This window comes from Dendrobates tinctorius, unplaced genomic scaffold, assembly GCF_039654945.1.
Source record: "Dendrobates tinctorius isolate UK_male_01 unplaced genomic scaffold, ASM3965494v1 ptg000114l, whole genome shotgun sequence".
NCBI classification, from domain to species: domain Eukaryota; kingdom Metazoa; phylum Chordata; class Amphibia; order Anura; family Dendrobatidae; genus Dendrobates; species Dendrobates tinctorius.
In genome coordinates this window covers 16582263-16602479 of record NW_027361782.1, presented here as the reverse complement: position 1 = coordinate 16602479, position 20217 = coordinate 16582263, and positions in this window count along the sequence as shown.

The window sequence follows — 20217 nt, the reverse complement described above, 5'->3', positions numbered from 1 at the left end:
ACAATGTTCTCAGGAATACCATGCAACCGAACCACCTGTTGTAAAAGCAAGGGCACCAACTCTGAAGAAGATGGCAACTTTGGGAGTGGTACAAGATGGATCATCTTAGAAAATCTATCACAAATCACCCAGATAACAGTCATTCTCTGAGAAACAGGCATATCAGAGATGAAATCAGGAATAAAAACCATTAAATATGGGTCCATGGCCTCTTGGGCACCGGCAGGGGCATCAACAACCCACTAGAACGAGAACAGGGTTTAGACCGAGAACAAGTCCCACAGGACTGCACAAAATTTCTGACATCACGAGATAAGGCAGGCCACCAAAAAGACCGACTCACCAAATCTCTGGTACCAAAAATACCTGGATGACCAGCCAATGCGGAGCAATGAATTTCAGACATTACTCTCTTCCTCCACTGGTCAGGAACATACAATTTTCCCATAGGGCAACATTCAGGTTTGTCCTCCTGAAATTCCTCCAGGGCACGTCTCAAATTGGGTGAGATGGTGGAAAGAACTACACCCTCATTTTGAATGGAGTAGGCTTGGTCATAATAAGAGAATCCGCAAAGAAACTCCTAGAAAGGGCATCCGCCTTAAAATTCTTAGTGCCCGGAAGAAAAGAGACTACAAAATTAAAACGTGTGAAAAACAAGGCCCACCTAGCCTGTGTAGGATTCAAGCGTTTGGCTGATTCAAGATTAATCAAATTCTTGTGGTCGGTGAGGACCACAACTTGATGTCTAGCTCCCTCCAACCAATATCTCCACTCTTCAAATGCCCATTTCATGGCCAACAATACCCAATTCCCCATGTCATAGTTACATTCAGATGGGGAGAATTTTTGAGAAAAGAAGGCACAGGGATTCATTTTAGAAGTCACCGGATCTTTTTGGGACAAAACGGCTCCTGCACCAATCTCAGGAGCATCTACCTCCACCTGAAATGGGAGTGAGACATCAGGTTGCCGTAGAACCGGAGCAGAAGTGAATCTCCGCTTAAGCTCCTGAAATGCCGAGACTGCCTCTGGAGACCAATTCACCACATCAGCGCCATTTTTGGTCAGATCAGTCAGTGGTTTGACAATACCAGAAAAGTTACTTATAAATTTACGATAGAAATTAGCAAAACCCAAAAACTTCTGGAGAGCCTTCAAAGAAGTGGGCTGAACCCAATCGTAAATGGCCTGTACCTTGGCCGGGTCCATTTCAATAGCCGACAGGGACAAAATAAATCCCAAAAATGAAACCCTCTGTACACCAAAGATGCACTTCGATTCCTTAACATACAGGGAATTTTCCCTCAAAATCCAGAACACAGTCCGGACATGTTCCACATGAGAATCCCAATCACTGGAAAAGATCAAAATATTATCCAGATAAATGATCAAAAACTTATCCACAAAGTCCCGGAAAATATCGTTCATAAAAGATTGGAAGACAGAATGGGCATTAGTGAGCCCAAAAAGCATCACCAGGTACTCAAAATGTCCCTCCGGAGTATTAAACGCCATCTTCCATTCATCCCCGTGCTTGATGCGAATAAGATTATATGCCCCCCTGAGGTCAAGCTTGGTAAACCAGCAGGCACTTTTAACTCTGGAAAATAAATCAGAAATCGGGGGTAAGGCCGGAGTCACACTAGCGATTAAATCGGACGAATGCAATGCGATAAAAAATCGCATTGCATTCGTCCCAATGTTATTCTATGGTGCTGCTCCCATCATGCGTTTTTTTATCGGATCCGTTCCTCGGACCGAGACAATCGCAGCATGCTGCGATTGTCACCGATTTTCGGATCGGATTCGACAATGCAAGACTATGGATGCGATTAAAAATCGCATTGAAAACGTACCACACGTGTGACTTGCGATTAAATCGCAAGACTTCTCCAGGTCATCAGGAAAGAGCATCAGGCATTGACATTGGATGTCAATTTGATGCTTAGATGCAAATAAAATTGGTTCATCGCCGGAAAATGGGATGACAGACGGATCCCTGGACAAGAATTCTTTGTGCGATTTCGTACCGTTAAAATGGGACCGATTTTTTATTCGTTGTGTGTAACTCCAGCCTAATGGGTAAAGTTGAGTGAAACTGGTCGGTCAGATTCAAAAGTCGCCGACTTTCGCCAAAGTCGGGTTTCATGAAACGAAACCCGACCACAGTGTGAAGTTGGCCTTGCGGTCGGCGACCTAAGCGTCAAAGTCGGGTTTTGCCGAATGCTTGCACGTGACTTTTTTCAGCCAATGAGAGAAGCGGAGTGTAGTGGGAGTGTAGCTGGATTGGGAGTGGGAGAGGGAGAGAGAGAAGAGAGAGAGAGAGATTTTGCCGCCTCTGGGGTTAAAATTCATGCCAGGTGTGTTTACAGTCCTCCACTCACTGCCGACTTTTCTCCTCATTGACTTGCATTGGGTTTCATGTTTCTCGACTTTTCCTTATAGTCAGCTGATTTCGTTTGACTCGACTTTTGAGAAAGTCGGGTTTCATGAAAAAAGGCAAAGTCGCTCATCTCTAGTAACGGGTACTGTTATTTAACAGTGATTTTGTTAAGGGAACGATAGTCAATACAAGGCCTTAATGAACCATCTTTCTTGGCCGCAAAAAAAACCCAGCACTTAAAGGTGAAGAGGATGGTCTAATATGACCTTTCTCCAACGACTCCTTGATATAAGATCGCATAGCATCATGTTCGGGTACCGATAAGTTGAAAAGCCGACCCTTGGGAAATTTACACCCAGGCATTAACTCAATTGCACAGTCATAACTCCTATGAGGAGGCAAAGTCGCAGACTTAATCTCACTAAATACATCAGAAAAATCAGCCAAATAATCAGGAATATGATGAGACTGGGGAGAGGTGGAGAAAACAGGAGTGTCCCTAAGATCAGTCTGACAACCCCAACTCACCAGACACAGATTTCCAATACAAAACTGGATTATGAGTTTGCAACCAGGGAAAACCCAGAACAATAGTATCATGCAAATTGTGCAACACCAAAAATTTACAATTTTCTTGGTGGTCCGGGGTGACCCGCATTATCACCTGGGTCCAAAACTGGGGTTTATTCTCCGCCAAAGGAATAGCATCAATACCCCTCCAAGGGATAGGAGTCCGCAGGGGTATCATGGGAAAACCACAACGTTTAGCAAAGTCTAAATCCATCAGATTCAAAGCTGCTCCTGAATCTACAAAAGCCTTAGTGGAAAATGTAGACAAGGAGCAGATCAGAGTAATTGCCAAAAGGAACTTAGGTTGTACACTGCCCACAGCAAATGTGTGTGCAAAACATTTTTCTTGTTTAGGGCAGACAGAAATAGTATGAGAGGCGTCTCCACAGAAAAAACACAGTTTATTACGCCTTTAAACTCCCGACGCTGCACCCCAGACAAAACCCCATCACATTGCATGGGCTCAGACGTTCGCTCAAAAGGTGCCATCGCCTCTCGCGTAGTTTTACGTTTACGTAAACGCCGATCAACCTGAATGGTTAATGACATATAATCATCAAGACCAGAGGGAACAGGAAATCCCACCATAACATCTTTTACGATTTCTGCCAAACCCTTCCCAAAGAGCGCTGCTAAGGCATCATCATTCCATGTAGTAAGGACCTCCCACTTTCAGAATTTTTGACAGTATAAGCGTCACGGGAAGCTTAGGTAACTCTAGGCTGAACCCCGGGGCCCCTGCGGTGTCCCTCAGACTAGAGGAAACCCTGACTTTCCCTCAACCCAGGGTTTACACTGAAGGTGTGCCTGCCTGGGCCTCCACCCTGTCCTTGTCTCCTGTCCAGCCCTAAGCTGAACCCACCACCCTCCACCCAGTGAAGAGACCAAACACCAGACCCCACAAATAAGTATGGACAAGGGTAAGGGAAACGCACCACACTGCGTACACACAAGAGAAAACAATAAGGTGCATGGGCAACCAAATAATACCACGCAGGGAGGAAACAATGGCAACAACGGAATATACTACACCAGATATTGTATGTTCCTAGGATGCCCCCTTCAGACCGGTATCGCTAGCAAGACAAGAGCTATAGTCGGCGACGCCCATAGTCACGCAGGACAATATAAAGGCAGGGGGTGTGGCTAAGCCCTCACCCAGACTAACAACCTGGTTAACCCAATCCAAGCCGGATCCGAAGACCAACCGGCGCCACTGAGAACAAAGTGGTAGGATGGGGTATTACCGCTGTCTGCCTGACAACCTGGTGCGAACCGTGCCCGACATGACAGTACCCCTCCTTCTATGAGGGACCCCAGGAACCTCACAATGACGAGGGCCTGGCTTGTCCAGATGACGGTGATGAAACATCGTAACCAGACGGTCTGCATGTATGTCCGAAGCCGGCACCCAAGTTCTCTCCTCCGGACCATAGCCACGCCAGTGAACCAGGTACTGTAGTGTGCGATGCACTACCCGAGAGTCAACCACCTTGGACACCTAGAACTCCAACGTGCCCTCCACCAAGACGGGAGGCGGTGGCACGGGAGAAACATCCACAGAACCCACGACCTTTTTAAGTAACGCCTTGTGAAACACATTATGTATCTTGTATACGGCAGGTAACTCCAAACGAAATGCCACACGGTTGACAATTGCGGAGATCCTAAACGGACCAATGAACCTGGGACCCAACTTAAGCGATGGTAATTTGAGTTTGATGTTCCTTGTAGACAACCATACCCAATCACCCACACACAGGTCTGGACCTGGCACACATTTACGGTCAGCGACACGTCTATACTTAGACCCTACACTCAGCAAGCGCTGCTTTACTCTCCTCCAAACGGATGACAATTGTGCTCCCAACTGGTCCTCCTCAGGGACGCCAACCGAGCACCCCTGGCGCAAGGTACAGAATTGGGGATGTTGACCATAAATACAAAAAAAAAGAAGATTCCCCAGACGATTCCTGACAATGGTTGTTTATCGCGAATTCAGCCAGAGGAAGAAACACCGACCACTCTTCCTGATTGTCAGACACAAAACAGCGTAAGTATTGTTCCAGGTTTTGGTTCATATGCTCAGTCTGCCCATTTGACTGAGGATGGAAAGCCAAAGAAAGAGACAATTTGATCACTAGACGTGAACAAAACGCTCTACAAAATTTTACCACAAATTGTGTACCTCTATCAGATACAATGTCAGACGGGACACCATGAAGTCTGACCACCTCGCGAATAAATACCTGAACAAGGGTCTTCACATTGGGCAAAGATGGCAAAGCAACGAAATCCGACATTTTAGAGAACCGATCAACTATTACCAGAATGACCATGTTCCCAGCCGAGGAGGGCAAATCCGTAATGAAATCCATGGAAATCTCAGTCCATGGCTTACTGGGGACACAGAGAGGATGCAACATGCCAGTAGGACGGGAACGTGGTGTCTTGGCCCGTGTGCACGTGGTACAGGCAGACACATATGAGGCCACGTCCTGCCGGATTTTGGGCCACCAAAAACGACGTGATACAAGTTCCAGAGTGCCCTTAACCCCTGGGTGGCCTGCCAGGACAGTATCGTGATGTTCCCCTAACACTTTTAAGCGTAGGTGTAGTGGCACAAACGATTTATTAGGAGGCAGACCCAGCAGTACCTCCTTCTGAGCCTCAGCAATCTCTGCCTCCACTTCTGTCGTGATAGCCAAGACTACAACACCCTTTTGGAGGATAGGCACCGGTTCCTCACATGGCTCTCCCCCCGAAAAACATCTGGACAGGGCGTCCGCCTTAGTATTCTTAGAACCTGGTTGGTAGGTCACAAAAAAATTGAACCGGGTGAAGAATAGCGCTCAGCGAGCCTGTCTGGGGGACAGGCGTTTAGCAGACTCTAAATAAAGCAGATTTTTATGGTCTGTAATAACAGTAATCTGATGGACAGCCCCCTCCAAGAAGTGTCGCCATTCCTCAAATGCCAACTTGATGGCCAACAATTCCCTGTTACCAATATCATAATTACGCTCAGCAGGCGACAGCTTCTTGGAGAAATAGGCACACGGATGCAATTTGCCCAAGGATGGGCCCTGAGACAGTACCACCCCCACTCCCACCTCAGATGCATCCACCTCCATGGTAAATGGTAGGGAGACATCAGGCTGAACCAGGATGGGAGCTGAAGCAAAACTGTTTTTGAGGAATTCAAACGCGCGCACCGCCGCCTCAGACCAGTCAGAAAAATTAGTACCTCTTTTAGTCATGTCGGTGAGTGGTTTAGCAATTATAGAAAAATTCTTAATAAATTTCCTAAAATAGTTGGAAAAGCCTAGAAACCACTGAAGCACCTTGAGATTAACAGGCCTATCCCAATGCAGCACCGCTTGCACCTTAGCGGTGTCCATTTTAAACCCTGAGGCGGAAATAACATAACCCAAAAAATGGTAATTTTTGGACAACAAATACACATTTCTCAAGCTTGGCATAGAGCTTGTTCTCTCTGAGCAACTGTAATACCTGCCTAACATGCTCTATGTGTGTATCATGGTCACGTGAGTAAACAAGAATGTCATCAAGGTATATGATAACAAATTTCCCCAAAAGATGAGAAAAGACATCATTTATGAAATGTTGAAATACTGCTGGCGCGCTAGTCAACCCAAATGGCATCATCAAATTCTCAAAATGACCCTCAGGGGTATTAAATGCCGTCTTCCATTCATCCCCTTGATGGACTCTTATGAGATTGTACGCCCCCTGAGGTCAAGTTTGGAAAACCATTTGGCACCAGACACCTGGTTGAACAAATCGGGTATGAGTGGCATCGGGTATGGGTCACGAACCGTAATCTGGTTGAGTTCCCTAAAATCCAGACACGGGCGTAATCTGCCATCTTTCTTCTTGACAAAGAAGAACCCCGCCGCCAATGGAGATGATGACGGCCTAATGTGCCCTTTGCTTAGACTTTCTGCAATGTATTTTTTGAGAGCTTGCCTCTCCGGACCTGAGATATTAAACATCCGGGCTTTCGGTAACTTGGCTCCCGGTTTTAACCTAATAGCACAGTCATAGGGTCGGTGCGGTGGCAGCTCTGAACAACCCTTTTCAGAAAATACATCAGCAAAGTCCAGCAGTGGCTCCGGGATGCTGGGAGTCACCGCGGAAATACAAGAGGCCAGACAACTCTCCTGGCAATCTCTGCTCCACTGAATTATGTCCTGGGTTTTCCAATCAATCACCGGATTGTGCATAGACAACCATGGAAACCCCAGAACTACCTGTGCAGGTAAATTACTGAGCACCTTACATGTTACCCGCTCAGAGTGTAAGATCCCAATGTGGAGTTGTACATTAGCCACAAACTCTTTAATCTCCCCTTGTGAGAGTGGGGAGGCATTGATGGTAACCACCCGGATAGGATTAGGCAGCTTCTCCACCTTCAATCCCGCTGTCCACGCGAATCTCTCATCAATGAGATTTGCAGCTGAACCACTATCTACAAATACAGTAATCGACAACTCTTGGCCCCCGAATACTACCTTGGCAGGGAGCATACACTGGGAGACCAGCATGGAGGATATGCAAAGGCTCAGATTAGACTCCTCCAAACCCTCTGAGCCTAGCAGTTTTCCACCGGCGCGTCCTTCTTAGGTATCAGCCGGCAGGCATTAATAAAATGTCCTTTCTTGCCACAAAAAAAACAAACTCCTTGCTTTCTGGACAAGGGACATTTATGCTTGTTACTTTGTGAATGTGATATACCAGCGATCTGCATAGGCTCAATGGATTCACCCGAAGTAGCCTCACCAAAAACTGTCCCCCCCAACAGGAAATGTCTCCTGCGAACTCTGACGAAAGCGGCGATCACCATAGCAGCCTCCAGAGAGGCGGGAGTCTCATACATTAACAGAGCCTGTTTAACCCTTCCAGAAACCCCATGCAAAAATTGACTCCTTAGTGCAGGGTCATTCCACTGAGTGTCCACAGCTCAGCGACGAAATTCAGTGCAGTAATCCTCCGCCAGTCGCTCACCCTGGAGCAGAGAGCGTATTTTAGATTCTGCTAACGCCAGTCTGTCAGGATCGTCATAGATTAAACCAAGAGCAGAAAAAAAAGGTCTACAGACTCAAATGCAGGTGAATCAGAAGGTAGTGAAAAAGCCCATGCTTGTAGATCACCACTCAGCAAGGAAATTACCAAGCCCACACGCTGAGCCTCATTTCCTGAGGAGAGTGGACGCATACAAAAATATAATTTGCAGGATTCACGAAATACAACGAACTTACAGCGATCACCCGAAAATCGTTCAGGGAGAGGTAACTTGGGTTCAGCTGCCCTGACTGCTGCCTCGGTTTGTACAGCAGGAACTGACAGGCCTTGTTGCTGGACCGCCCCCCTCAGTTCAGTGACCTGTAAGGACAGAGCCTCCAGCTGTTTGGTTATGGAGACTATAGGATCCATGGTAACTAATTCTTGGGCCGACTATGATGTCACGGGAAGCTTAGGTAACTCTAGGCTGAACCCCGGGGCCCCTGCGGTGTCCCTCAGACTAGAGGAAACCCTGACTTTCCCTCAACCCAGGGTTTACACTGAAGGTGTGCCTGCCTGGGCCTCCACCCTGTCCTTGTCTCCTGTCCAGCCCTAAGCTGAACCCACCACCCTCCACCCAGTGAAGAGACCAAACACCAGACCCCACAAATAAGTATGGACAAGGGTAAGGGAAACGCACCACACCGCGTACACACGAGAGAAAACAATAAGGTGCAAGGGCAACCAAATAATGCCACGCAGGGAGGAAATAATGGCAACAACGGAATATACCACGCCAGATATTGTATGCTCCTAAGACGCCCCCTTCAGACCGGTAACGCTAGCAAGACAAGAGCTATAGTCGGCGACGCCCATAGTCACACAGGACAATATAAAGGCAGGGGGCGTGGCTAAGCCCTCACCCAGACTAACAACCTGGTTAACCCAATCCAAGCCAGAACCGAAGACCAACCGGCACTGCTACGAACAAAGTGGTAGGATGGGGTATTACCGCTGTCTGCTGGACAACCTGGTGCGAACCATGTCCGACATGATAATAACTCTGCAGAATCCTGACCCTGGTTCAATGCCAATAGGGTTTTCTCAGCTTGATCAAAAGCATTAGGTTCATCATACAACAACCCCAAGGCTTGAAAAAATGCGCCCACATTAGTCAGAATAGGATCTCCAGGTGTCAGAGAAAAAGCCCAGTCCTTGGGATAGCCGAGCAGCAAATGAGATTACAATTTAAACCTGCTGCACAGAGCTCCCCGATGAGTTAGGCTTCAAGGCAAGAAATAGTTTACAATTATTCGTAAAATTCAAAAATTTAGACCGATCCCCAGAAAACACATCAGGAGTAGGGATTTTTGGTTAAACAGCAGATGATTGAGCGAGATAGGCGGAAATTCCCCGCACTTCAGCAGCGAGCTGCTCAACACGATCAGACAATTGCTTAATCTCCATTAAAGAAAAAATCCTCCTACGCCCCAAAGAAAAAGAGGAAAAAATATATAAAAAAAAAATTCTAACACTTTTTTTTCTTTTTTTTTTTTTACAATTCTCTCCTGCTTTTGAGTACCCTAGAATCTGCGGTTTAGGCTGGTGATTCTGTTGTGATTGGGTCACCGAGGAGGAATCCAAGACCAAGCTAAGCCACAGAAATACAGAGAAGTTGGTAACTAAGCAGATTGCAGACCCCTGATCCTATCCACACAACTAGCAGTAGCCGTGAAGCATACCTACGATGATCCTAGATGCCTCGACACAGCCGGAGAACTAAATAAGCCTAAAGCAAGAAAGGGGAAATCTAAACTGCCCCAGAGCAGACCCCAAAGGAATAGATAGCCCCCAAACATATATTGTCGGTGAGACAAGATGAAATCACAAACGCAGGCAGGAAAATAGACTGAGCAAATGATGGGACCCACATTATCTAGACAGGACAGGAAAGGAAAGACTCAGTCTGCAATCACGCAAAAAACTCTGCAAAAAATGCCCAACACGTCTGATAGAAAAATATTGAAGTCACTGGACTTCGCCCACTATATCAGCACTCTGGTATATTCTGAAAGCAGAGCAAAAAGAGGCCAATCTAATAAGGGACAAAAACAAACTGGCACAAGCAGTAACAAAAGGATGGAAATTCAGCACAGCCCCAGCAGGAGCTGGCTGAACACACAAAACTGAAATAGACAAAACCAGATCAAATGTGAACAATAGCAAAAGAACACTTAGCTGAGCATGCAGGGACTGAGCTGGAAACTAAAACCTCAGGAGGCAGGAAAAAATCACCAGCAGGGATAGAGGGAGTCGGCTGTCTTAAATCCAGTCAGAAACTCCAGATCTCCAGTCATCCTCCTCATTATCAGGTGGCAGGCCTCTGTTAATTAGATCAGCTCTATTACCTCAAGGAACCATCAGAGAGAGCCCGGAAGGAGAACTCATGACCCCTCTGTCAATATAACCAGCTCCACTACCTTCACTAGTAACCGGAGGAAGGCCAGAAAGCGAATTCACAACAGCAAGCTAACAACGTAGCTCAGGCACCTCCATATAAGAGGAGAAGCCTTAAATAGAAGGTATCGCTCAGCTATAGGTTGGGAATACCTGAGGTTGATGCGGGCGGTCCTTTTAAGAGGGAGGGAGTGCACGAGTGCCCCCTCTAAGCATAGTTCCGGTCCTACAACTGAACCTTGGTGGACACCGACACATAGGAGGCGAGATGAGGAGGTGGTGTGTGAGTGAGACACACTGAATGTCATGTCTGTTAGGTACGAGAAGAATAAACAAAGGGCCAAGCCAGTAATGTCAACAGATCAGAAAGTCTGTAGTAAGAGAGAGTGGTCCATCGTGTCAAAGACAGGTGCCAGGTCCAGGAGAAGGTGGAGGACAAACTCGCGTCGCTATCATTTGGCAGTTAGTAGGTCATTGGTGACTTTAGTAAGGGTAGTTTCAGTGGAATGGTGTGGTCTGAAGTCCGATAGTATGCGAGAGGAGAGGTGGGAGGACTGTTCAAAATGCATATTTGCAGATGATACAAAACTATGTAAAGCAGTCAATACAAGAGAAGATAGTATTCTGCTACAGATGGATCTGGATAAGTTGGGAACTTGGGCCGAAAGGTGGCAGATGCAGTTTAACAATGATAAATGTAAGGTTATACACATGGAAAGAAGGAATCAATATCACCATTACACACTGAACGGTAAACCAGTGGGTAAATCTGACATGGAGAAGGACTTGGGGATCCTAGTTAATGATAAACTTACCTGGAGCAGCCAGTGCCAGGCAGCGGCTGCCAAGGCAAACAGGATCATGGGGTGCATTAAAAGAGGTCTGGATACACATGATGAGAGCATTATACTGCCTCTGTACAAATCTCTGGTTAGACCGCACATGGAGTACTGTGTACAGTTTTGGGCACCGGTGCTCATTAAGGATATAATGGAACTAGAGCGGGTACAAAGGAGGGCAACAAAATTAATAAAGGGGATGGGGGAACTACAATACCCAGAGAGATTAGCAAAATTAGGATTATTTATTCTAGAAAAAAGACAACTGAGGGGCGATCTCATAACCATGTATAAGTATATAAGGGGACAATACAAATATCTCTCCGAGGATCTGTTTATACCAAGGAAGGTGATGGTCACAAGGGGGCATTCTCTGCATCTGGAGGAGGAAAGGTTTTACCACCAACATAGAAGAGGATTCTTTACTGTTAGGGCAGTTTACATGCTACATACATACAACATGCATACTACATGTAGTATATATGTAGTATGCATGTTGTATGTATGTAGCATGTAAATTTTTTTTTTTGTTGGTTTTTACATTCAATACATTAGCCGGATGATGGGACTACTACTGTCCCATCATTGGCTAATGTTTCAATCACTGTCATGGTAGCAGGCATCGCCCGATGGGACTTGTAGTCCCATCGGACGATGCCTGCACAGCCCCCCGGAGCCTGCACAGCCCACCGGCAGGCCGGCACAGCCCCCCCGGCAGGCCGGCACAGACCACCGGAGCCTGCACAACATGCATACTACATACATGCTACATACTACATGCATGCTACATACATAATACATATATACTACATGCATGCAACATACATACAACATATATACTACATGCATGCAACATGCATACTACATATATACTACATACATGCTACATACTACATACATACTACATACATAATACATGCATGCAACATACATACAACATATATACTACATGCATGCAACATGCATACTACATGCAACATACATACTACATGTAACATACTTACTACATATATACTACATGCTACATACATGCAACATACATACTACATACATAATACATATATACTACATGCATGCAACATACATACAACATATATACTACATGCATGCAACATGCATACTACATATATACTATATATACTACATGTAACATACATACTACATATATACTACATGCTACATACATGCAACATACATACTACATACATGCTACATACATACTACATACATAATACATATATACTACATGCATGCAACATACATACAACATATATACTACATGCATGCAACATGAATACTACATATATACTATATATACTACATGTAACACACATACTACATATATACTACATGCTACATACATGCAACATACACACTACATGCTACATACATGCAACATACATACTACATATATGCTACATACATACACACTACATGCTACATACATACTACATACATGCTACATACTACATATATGCTACATACATACTACATATATACCACAGGCATGCAACATGCATACTACATATATACTGCATATATACTACATGCATGCAACATACATATATACACATACATATAGACATACAGTACATATAACATAGAGTACATACTCACCGTCACTTGTCACTTTGATCCCCAAAGCCATTGTCCCCTTGAGGAATAAATATCAAAATAAAAAAACACCAATATACTTACCCCGATCCGCAGAAGTCCACGAGGGTCCCACGTCCATCTTGCGTGGAGAACAGCAGCATCAGCTGATGCTACCGTTCTCTACCAGCTCCAGGAATACAATGACGGAAGGTAGGTATCCTTCCGCACTGTATTCCTCCACCACTGTAAAAAAAAAGTCCCTAGTCTCACTTTATGCCATTGCTGCATGAATTTAATGTGTCAATCACTATCATGGTAGCAGGCATCGCCCGATGGGACTTGTAGTCCCATCGGACGATGCCTGCACAGACCCCCGGAGCCTGCACAGCCCACCGGCAGGCCGGCACAGCCCCCCGGAGCCTGCACAGACCACCGGCAGGCCGGCACAGCCCCCCGGCAGGCCGGCACAGACCACCGGAGCCTGCACAGCCCACCGGCAGGCCGGCACAGCCCCCCGGAGCCTGCACAGACCACCGGCAGGCCGGCACAGCCCCCCGGCAGGCCGGCACAGACCACCGGAGCCTGCACAGACCACTGGCAGGCCGGCACAGCCCCCCGGTAGGCCGGCACAGCCCCCCGGAGCCTGCACAGACCACCGGCAGGCCGGCACAGCCCCCCGGCAGGCCGGCCAGACCCCCGGAGCCTGCACAGACCACCAGCAGGCCAGCACAGACCCCCGGAGCCTGCACAGACCACCGGCAGGCCGGCACAGACCCCCGAACAGTCGGCACAGCCCCCCCGAAGGCCCGAACTGACGGCGCATCATGATGCGCACAGACAGCGCATTATGATGACGTCATTTCGGCAGCCAATCAGAGCCACAAAAGTGGCTCATTGCATTTTGGACTTCCGATTCCGGTATCCGATATGAAAAAAGTATCGGTACTCGGTATCGGAATTCCGATACGGCAAATATCGGCCGATACCCGATACTTGCGGTATCGGAAAGCTCAACACTAATGGTAAGCGCTGCATCAAGTGGACTCTGCTCCTCTTCCTCCACCTTAACATCACACACAGTACAGTCATCAGTGGTGGCACCCCAATTAACCTTTTTTTCCCCCCACCTAACAACTCTCCAAGCACCCAACTGACTGTGGGGATCCACAGATGGGCCATTCTGCAGAGTTGCTCACACATTCTATTCCATGGTTATCAGAAGTCTGCTCTACAGATTCACAGAGTCAAGAAGAGGAAGTCATCTGCACCGATGGCCAATTTTTTTCTGACTTAGATCTATGGTCGGACGAAGTTTTGTCCAAGCATAAACCAAACCCTCTTCAACAGATGATAACCACTTTGGGTGAAGGGGATCCAATTGTGACGAGACTCAGATATTTGAGGCGCCCGCGGACTTTACTGTGCTGTCAAGGCAGGAAGAGGAGGAGAGTGATTCTCAGGGAGAGGTGTGGGAGAACAGAGAGGATGACGATGAGTTAGTAGATCACATTTGTTGTAAACCCCGAGGGATGCAGCTGAGTAGCTAAGCAGAGGATGAGGAGGAGGAAGTTGAGGTTATGTAGACACAGAGTTATGCAACCATGACAGCCATTGCATCCTGAGGCCCAACTCTGGCAGGGGACACCAGCATTCGTGATTCTGCAGTTGCCCATCTTGGGTAATTTTTTCAGATTGGTAAAAATCTAAAAAATGTTATGTTAACTTTTTAAAAAACCTAGTAGAGTAAAAAAAATCAAATCATTTTAGTACTACATGCATGACCTGCCACATGCGTGATCAACATGCGGTAATCTGGGAATGTCATTGTGCGAAAATCCAGAATAGTGGGTCTCACCAACCACCGTCCACTCCATCAACCGCATCTTCTGATTCTTCCTCCTCCCTGACCGTAGTGTAGGGTTGGAGGGCCAAGCTGGGGGGTGGTCCCTCTTCTTACCGCGCAGAGACGAAACAGAGACAAGATGGAGGCAGATTCTGGGTGCAACAGGTCCAAGTTTATTTCACTTGCCATCCGTCTGACTGCCTCAGAGCACACTGCACTTTCTTTACCTCACGGCCCTCTGTTTCCAGGGCCGCTTACTCTGTACTGGGGACGCGTGTGCGTACACCGTCCCCTCTTCACTCGTCGACGCTCCTGACAGGTCCGTCACTGTGGCCGCCTTAGGCCCGTAAACCAACAGCGCTTCCACTGATCAGTCGTCGTGTCAAATATGGTGTCTCACACCCAATGCCTCGTCCCTTCTGCGGTCCTTCCTGTCAGGACCACCCCCTTGACGTTCTCTCTCCTCAGTCCCCCTGGTTTAGATTCTCCTCACAGCACACAGACTGTCGCAGTCCTCCTGTCACTGGAGCTCCCCCTGGGGACTGGAACCTTCTGGAACCCTCCCTCAGTATTTATAGCTCTCCCGGTCCCCTGTCACTGTAATAACTGACACCTACCTACACTGTGCAAACCTTTCCTTCTTCACTCTGACTAGTCTGTCCGGCCATAAGGTCACCTTCCCTACACTCCCCCTTCCTTTGTCCATTGTCGTCCTCGACAATCGTCATCCCTGCCTTCGTCGTTCTGAAGCTACACCTACATTCTGTTGTCGGACCAGCTGTTGAGCCAAACCCACTATCTGCGGGGGCCGAACCATACTGGGAGCACTATGCTCTGAATAGCCTACTGCTACTCACCAGCGCGCACGCCACATGACAACGTCTTCCAAATTTGGCTAGGTACACCCATATTCTCTCTATGGCGTGTACCTTCCCCTACTCTCCCCTACTATCACCTTCCACTATTCGGTACGCCATGATCGAGGTCTCTTACTTTCCAGATAATTACCAGCGCCCGCCTTCCTCCTTCAGGGGTGTCCGTGGTGTTGGGGACCTGACCTAGGACGGCTGTCTCTCTCGCGTCTTCCAACTCATTTACCCTTCTTTCAATTACATGTCATGGTCGGCGTCCCGGTCTCCCAGACCTCCTCAACTTTTAGATCCCTACCGGATCTCACACTTTCCTTTGGTCCCGCAGACCTTCCCTTACCCGGACCTGTTGCATTTTACTTTGGCATATTATACATTAAACAACTTTATAATAGCACAAGTACCCATTTTTATATTTTTTTTTCGTTTTCTTTTGCTCATTTTAAAAACCAACATAATACAACATAACATTGCAGATCCCCTTTCGTCCTCCCCCCCTTCCTTGGACCAGAACACTCCTCCGCTTTTCCGTATTCCCTTTCTGTCAGGCAAACATATTTACGTACAAGGAACATAGAAAGAAGAAAGAGAGAAAAATAGTTGCATCAGATAAACATCAACAAAACATATTTTTTCCAAACGCAACAGTCCTTATAACCTGCTGCAAACTCCTGACAGTTCATTCCGCCTTCTAGCGGTCAGTAGTAAGGGACCCCACAGCCGTGGAGTTCCGGGAATACTGAGGCTGTCCATTCAAGTCCTCTTTACGGGGGTTCGCTTCCTTCGGGCTCCGCTAGCACTGCCACCGCATAATACCCGTGGGGGCAGTACTCTTTATAGTAGGAAACTCAGTCCCCTTCCTTAAGCGCCCGACCATGCCGTATGGAAGCCACATTCACATATACTTTCTGGCCGGTCGTGTCACGGATGAAGCCGTACCCCCTGTCGACGTTGGTGTACACCAGCCGTCCCCGGGATCTTTCCACCGCCATGCCAGCCTCCCCCTTTGAGTGGAGCAGGCTCCATACCTCCTGCTCCCGAACTTTCTTTTGTTTGATCACCTCCGCGACCCAAACGGAGGGTGCCATGCCAGTCCCAGAGTCCGGTGGGCGGGACTTCGCTGTAAAAGTGCGTGGGGCAGAGGCGGTCGATGATATCTGCGGCCCAGCAGCTGCTGGGGCCGGGTGGCAGATGAGGACAGCCGGGTCCTTGAGGGCTGGAGTTACAGGGCCTATCAAACAGGCCGCAGCCAGTTCTAACACTGGCATAACCGCGGCCGCAGGGCAGGCTGCATCAAAAACTTCTAACGGAGCCGGAGCAACGGCCGGTTCCAACAAGGCAGCTGCTCTTGGCAAGGGGAGCGCAGCAGCGTCTTCTTCGGATGAACGCCGCACTGGTAGCTCAGGGACTTGAGTGGGGGCCTCGCTCAGTTCCGCATACACGAGGCCTGTGGTAACTAGGCTTTCCGGTGCACAGGGGGCCGCGTGCTGCAGCAGAATGGTGGGGGCCGCCTGCGGAGGCACTGATAGGGCCGGGGGTACTCTCACCTTCCCCGGCGCTGCAGCCTCCGTCCCATCATCACGCGGTGGCCCCCGCAGCCTCCGTTCCTTGCTCCACTGTCCGGCGGGCCTTTCCTTCGGACTCGGGGGCTCCGCTGCAAAGTCCTACTGTCTTTGACTGATCTTACATACCAAGCACACCCCATCTTTCTCAATCCACGGTAACATCCCCGCCTGTACCTCTCTCACAGTCCAGCAGCTTGTCGTGTTCACCCTACGCCACCCTGTGTCGGCACAGCAGTAAACCTTCATTTGTGCAGTTGTGCTCACATAAAAGATTTTTCACCCCTACACATGGCACAGTTAACAGTTTGAATTTAACCATCTTCAATCTATTCTTTTATTTCTAAACACTGTTTTTCAGTGATTCCTTTGTATCCCCTTTCATACTGCACCCACACACACAAATGATACACCATTTGAAAGGTAAACTTGCCCCCTTCAGCAAGAAAATATCCAAACAAACCACACATCCATGATTTGATCACAAAATACAGTTTAAACATTAATTTAAATAAACCTGCAGTATGGAAATGTCACTGTCACGCGCGACTGGATACAGCACCTCCAGCAGGGCGGATTTAGATGACACGCATGACCCTGGATACACCGCCTCCAGTTGGGGGCGAATATAAATAATAAAACGTGCAGCTGGATACGCCGCCTCCAACAGGCGAATTTCAGAAATACACGTATGTCTGGAAACCCCGCCTCCTGTAAGGCGAATTTAAACAATAAAAGGGAGAACCTGGGTAACAATAACAATGGTGGCCCTGCGATAGGGAACGGGGAAGTGGAGACCTCCTGCACTTTCCTGAGTCAGTGTCTCTACACTCCTAACGTTCCCTAGGCCGATTCCGCACCGGGCGCCACTCAGGATACCTTTAAACCCTAGCTTGCCCTGCACCTAAACCCTCACAAGTGAAGTGGATTGTGCGGAAACTAATCCCACCACTGCACTAAAACACACACAAGGAAAAGAGACAAAACAGGGGAACACCACTTAGCTTTGCTCTGTTGCTTACGCTCCCAGCAACAGAGCCCACCACCTGCAAGCAACTTTTCCTCCGACCGGATCCAACACCATAGTGCAGCCTTGGAGCAAACAGAGTCCACCTCCTGCGTGCAGCTGTCCAGAAACAGAGTCCAGCACATGAGTCCAGCTTTCCAGCAAAAGAGTCGAGCATTTTGAGTCCAGCTTTCCAGCAACCGAGTCCAGCATCATGAGTGCAGCTCTACACCATAGCTGCCACTCCACCAAGCCATGCAAGAATTCCTTTCTGACACCAGAGCTGCAGCTCCACCAAGCCATGCCAGCCCTCCTCGCAGACACCATAGTTGCCACTCCAGGACTCTCACTGAGCTGCCCGGGACTCTCCTTCAGCTCCATCCTTCACCCAGGCTTGCTTGTAACTGAGAACTATCACCAACAGTGATTACCACACCTGACACTCTTTTATAAAGCAATCACACCTGTTTTATAATCATGTGCACTAAACTAAAGAAACAGAGTGCATTGTCGTTCACCACCGGGGGGCAAATTTAGAACAAAAGACACCACAGTGCAATAATCCTAATGGCCACCAGGGCAAAAACCAAACCTTAGCACACAGCCAAAGGAAAAAAAAGGTTACTTGTGCATTTTCCCTGTCATATCCAACCTGGATCATGACAGGAAAAATGACCTGCAGATGGCAACACAGTACCCCAAAGCACACTACCAACACATTTTTAAACATGCATTGCTTTTTTCGCTGAGTACTTCGCCCCACACACACACATGATACATCATTTGAAAGGTAAACTTGCTCCCTTCAGCAAGAAAGCAGCAAAACAAACCACACATTCATGATTTTATCACTAAATGCAGTTTAAACATTCATTTTAATAAACCTGCAGAAAGACACAATGATCAAACACATTACGTGTAGCTTTACGAGTCAGAAGTTCATATAAAACAGCCAAAAGTTAACAAGTTTAAGATAATCAAACAATTCAAGCAAAAATAATGACGACCCTACTCTTCAGAGCTTACAATCTACAAAGAGGTGGGGGTGACACAAATTACGGGTGCTTATTTACATTGATGGTAAAACCATCTTGAGGAAATGGGGGTAGATAAAGGCTGCATGAGCCTTTTGGGTATGGTTGAGTTTGATGGTGAATTATGTTCAGAGAAGTAGAGAATTAGCTGATTAGGGAATGTGATAGGCAGCCCTAAACACCTGTGTATTTAGGGAGCACCTAAAAAAAAGTTGTGGTTGTACTCCTAGTTTCATGGGGGACAAAGGGTAATAGGTGAGTCAGCTAGGTAAGAGATTGAACTGAACCGTACAAAGTCCAGATAAGGGGTGTTACCATCTTTGTGTGTCTCAGAGTTTGAAAGTTGTGAGAGGCCATGAGAATTGGCTAGAGATAGAAACAGGGATGCAGTTGGGGAAGTGGAGCTGGCGAAGTCTCCCAGGATAAGGGTTGTCAATTTTGAGGACATGAAGTGTGGCCACAATGCATAACAGTGGTCAAGGAAGTGGGTGGGTGAGCCTGGGGCCCGGTATATGACTACTACTCTGAGGGAGAGGGTATGGAACACCCTGATGATGTGACTCTCAAAAGAATAATGGCGTCCAATCGGCCTGCATTTATTTATTGGGTTAAAAACATGATTGTTGTTGGCAGCGAGCAGTGTAGGGTTATCGTGGAGTTAGCAGTGATAGTACAGCGGGATATACACATATTCTATGTGTTGTAATCTGGACGTGGATAAGCCGTATGCTCACTATTACTTTTCTGAGAGCTAACTATTGTGAACAGCCTGCGGCTTCCTCGGATGATTCGTGGCCAATCGTGTCATTGTCAGGACGATAGGGGCCATCTGAGATACTGTGGGCTGTATCTCATTCAGCAAAAGAAAATATTCTAATTTTTTTTAATAAGCGGTAGGTCTGCAGACAGGTTCATATCACCGCCACAACATGACAACGTGAGATACGGCAGGCTGTTTCACATTTAGCAACAGAAAAAAATCTACTTTTTTAATGTACCTCAGGTCTGCAGACAGTTTTATATGACCACAGCA